The 3,993-nt window shown below is 33.3% G+C and overlaps 1 pseudogene; it reads right to left on the reverse strand.

The window, feature by feature from the left end:
* Positions 1–200: 200 nt before the first annotated feature.
* On the reverse strand, positions 201–3,733 carry LOC110204447 (protein transport protein Sec61 subunit alpha pseudogene; annotated as a pseudogene).
* Positions 3,734–3,993: the final 260 nt, after the last annotated feature.

A 3,993-nucleotide genomic window follows, 5' to 3' on the forward strand; every position in this document is an offset into this window, starting at 1 on the left:
TATATGATGGTATTTTGGTTTTGAACTAGAGATTTAGGGACTAAGGGGTAAAAAGAAATTTGTCTTCTGAATGTTTTTAAGAGGTATTAGTTATACTTAAAGATCTGTTCTACTTAAATATGAAACTGAGGTAGAAAATGTCTTAATGAGTCAAATGGAGACATTTGGCATGAAAACCACTTACCTAAAACTTATATTTTCTAGAAAGTTTCTAGCATAAAGATGTTATGAAAAACTACATGAACAGTGTCTTCAAATATGTCACCTATATAGACTCTGCAGGAGAAAGATAGTAGCACAGAACTCCAATTGGGTAGGAGCATACAGACCCTTTTCCATTGATATTAATCCATTGTCCTAATAAATTAAAAAGTGGCTACTAAACTGAACAGACAACATCTGGAATATAATATATAGGTTAGAAACCAAGGCAGACTGAAGAACGATGGGAATATTGGAGTTATAGAAGAGCTTGATGGGATAGCAACTGTATTGTCCATTATTTTGAGCAGACTTGATGTGTAAATCAACATGAAATCCATGAAGATATATAATAATAGCAAACACAAAGAATATTGCAATGAGTTTCATCAGACTGAACAAATCCTAATGTTGAATAGAAAGCTGCCCTTAAACATGGGATGTGTTTGTTCTGGTAATCAATAAGTGAAAAGGAGAAATGACTGTATCCTCAAACTCAATACCTCTGCCAGTGTTTATGGTAGTGGGGCTAAAAGACATCAAGACAATAGTTTCACATATGTTGGTGGCAATTAAGAGTGAAATACCGGACTCTGAGCTGTAATCTTTCTGTTAACCTCTGTTGTTCTAACAACAGCATAATCAAATAAACAATAAACAGCTGAATGATTATATGTAGACAGATTCCAGAACACATTTCGTCAGGATCTCTATATATTCCAGTCATCATACAGACGATTGTTTGCCCAATGGTAATAATCACAGCAAGTGATTTCTGAGGTCTGTTTAACAGATCTCAGTCTTTTGTCGTATCTCAAACTACAATAAATTTAACTCCAGATCAACACCTATATTGATTTCTGAATTTGTATAATTTGAAACAAAATGTTTAAGGTTTAGCTGTAAAATAGTCACAGGATCATAAATTAAAACAAGAAGTGACTTTAGAAGTTATCTAGTCCAGATACTTCATGTTACAAATAAAGCAATTGATTCTTCAGTAGAAACAGGCTCTGCAATGCTTCTAAATTATATGTCCCACATATATAGTATATTCTGGGGGCATCTGGGTGGCACAGGGGATAGAGTGCTGGGTCTGGAGTCAGGAAGACCTGAGTTCAAATCTGACCTCAGATATTACTATCTGTGTGACCCTCGTCAAGTCACTTAACGTTTTTGACTCAGTCTTCACCTGCAAAATGAAATGCAGAACAAAATGGTAAACTACTCCATTATCTTTGCCAGTGAAACCCCAAGTGATGTCACAAAAAGTTGGATATAACTGAAATGATTAAACAACAACAACAAAAATAGTGTATTTATAAGCATAAAGTTGAAAATGGCACTTGGTCTAAGGTCAAAGTGGAAGTGAGGGTTGGGGGTAAGGAGAAATTTCTTTTAAGTAATGCTTTACACCAGATGTAAAATATTAGAAAGATACCTTGTAAAGCGTATTGTTGGAAGGTTGAAACCAGAGAATTTACATGAGCTATTGATTTACAATTTGAGTACTAAGCTTGACTGATTTGTACTATCAGACACAGCAAGTAGCTGCATTTAAATATGTATTATTGTAGTACATGAAATAGCATTATCATAACAATGCACTACCTAAGATGTATATTTCTAAATTTCAAATATATGCACAACTTAAGAAAATAGCTTGGCTAGAATCAGAATTCCTATTATGATTTAAAACCAAGAATGATATTTTAGTTCTATATGATAGTTTTCTGTATAGCTTTATGAAAAAAATTATAGTGTGAAAATTCATATTTAAAATAAAAAACACTCCCCCATTGACAAATTAGCTTATTAAACAATAACTTAAAGTTTCCATTGGATTACAAAGTAGCAGTTTCCTACTTCATGATCTGTTAATTTTGATTTTTCTTGAATAATCACCCAATCTTCATGAGCTTCTATGGGATGTTATTTGTCTACACATAATACTGGATTTTTAGAGTTATATTTGCCTTTTATTCTAGCTTTTGGCCACTATGGCCTTTGGAGTTAGAATTTTCATTTATATCAAAATCCACTTAAATGATTTTTAAAGGTATACAATATAGGTTATTTCATGCTTTGACATATTTCTGTTTCCCTAAGATATCTTCCATAATTAAAAAAAAAAGCCAGCAAAATTTTTTTTTCTTCTTGGTGAAATTATTGAGGAATGCAATCTGGACCCCTAAAAGGAAAAGACCATGTCTCTGCCCCTGAACTTTCCCACACATTTCTACCCAGATACTCAATAATCCTTTTAACTGTTCTTTCATTGTGGCTCTACCACTCAAGTCCTTTCATTGTCTACACCTGGCCCACCCCAGGCTGCTTGCCACTCCTTAATCCCATCCAGATTTTCCCACAGTCTTTTTTCTGCATAAAATTACCAACTTACCCCCATTAAATTGCACAGATTCTTAGAATCTTTCCCAATTCTATTGGCATCACAATAAACTTGCTGCTCTGACTGAAAGAAATCTTGAGTGGTTGAATTATTTTTAGGCAGGACCCCACCCCCCACCTTGGATTTTGAGATTCCCAGCACCTCAAACTGAAACAAAATAAAATTTTTTATGGAATAATAGAGTTCATTTCTTCCCAATATTCTGACAAGACATTTGATTTCTGTATGTTTCTTTTTCTTTTTAGATTTTAAAAATCTTCTGTTATATTATTAAATATTCGTCAACCTATACTTGTTTGTTTTTTTTTTACCTTGCCTGCAGACCATCAATCTTTGCTTTTTGTTATACAGATAGTTGATTTTATATTCTTATATGAAGTGCTTTATTCAGGAGCTTGCTGACAAAATTTAAAAACCACATTACTGTGTGTGTATGTGTGTATCTGTGTGTATAGGGGGGATGATTGTTGGCACAAGGAACATTTAAGTTTAATTATTAACATTTTCTCCATCACTATCTTAAGTCTAAGCAATCAATAAAAGAAAATTAAGCCATGATCTGTAGCATTTACTGATTTGTAAAGTGCAAATGATCACAGTGAAAATTTAACAATTATCACTGGAAAGTCAGTTTGAGCTTGATCCAGCCCGTCCCTGATTTTATTTTATCTAAGTTCTAAGCCAAGGAAATTTCACCGTTATCACAATGTAATTCAGTAAACCCTTATTATGTTCTAGAAACTGTGTTTGTTATTAGAGCTAGAAAGCTCTAAATAAAAGAGTATTTACCTTTAAGGAGAAGGTGCTTCTTTCTTCTGGGGAAGGAATACTGGAGGGAAACAACAATGAACAAAGAAATATAAATGCATATGTTTGTGACTGTGTGTGAATGAGAGATGCAAGGAAAAGGAATCTCTAATTTATCTAGTCAAGAAATAATAAATCAGTTTCTGTCCAGCAACATAGGAAGGGAGACCTTCTGGTTATATTTCTCATTTCTGAAACTATACTTACTCTGACTAGATTTAAAGAATAAGGAGACTGTGTGGAAAAGGAGAAAGGAAACTCTATCTTTCCTCATTTGTCCAAGAGCTTCACTTACCTTTCACTTTCCTGCTGCATTATATTCTTGCTTTTTTACTGAGCATGAATCTAAAGATTATGTTTATTTTACCAAGAAACCTGTATGCTCCCAATTGATATTGTTTTTACACTTCCCTGAAGTAATAGATAAATATTGGAACTGAATTGTATTGTTTTCCAAAAACATTTACCTCTTTGAAAGCTTTATAAAAATGCCAAATGCTATTCTGATTTCTTGATATCCCAGATATTGCTAATAAAATCCATTCTATGGCCTCTCTTCCTGTAAGGAACCATGG

Source organism: Phascolarctos cinereus, unplaced genomic scaffold (assembly GCF_003287225.1).
Source record: "Phascolarctos cinereus isolate Bilbo 61053 unplaced genomic scaffold, phaCin_HiC Scaffold_411;HRSCAF=1022, whole genome shotgun sequence".
Lineage (NCBI taxonomy): Eukaryota > Metazoa > Chordata > Mammalia > Diprotodontia > Phascolarctidae > Phascolarctos > Phascolarctos cinereus.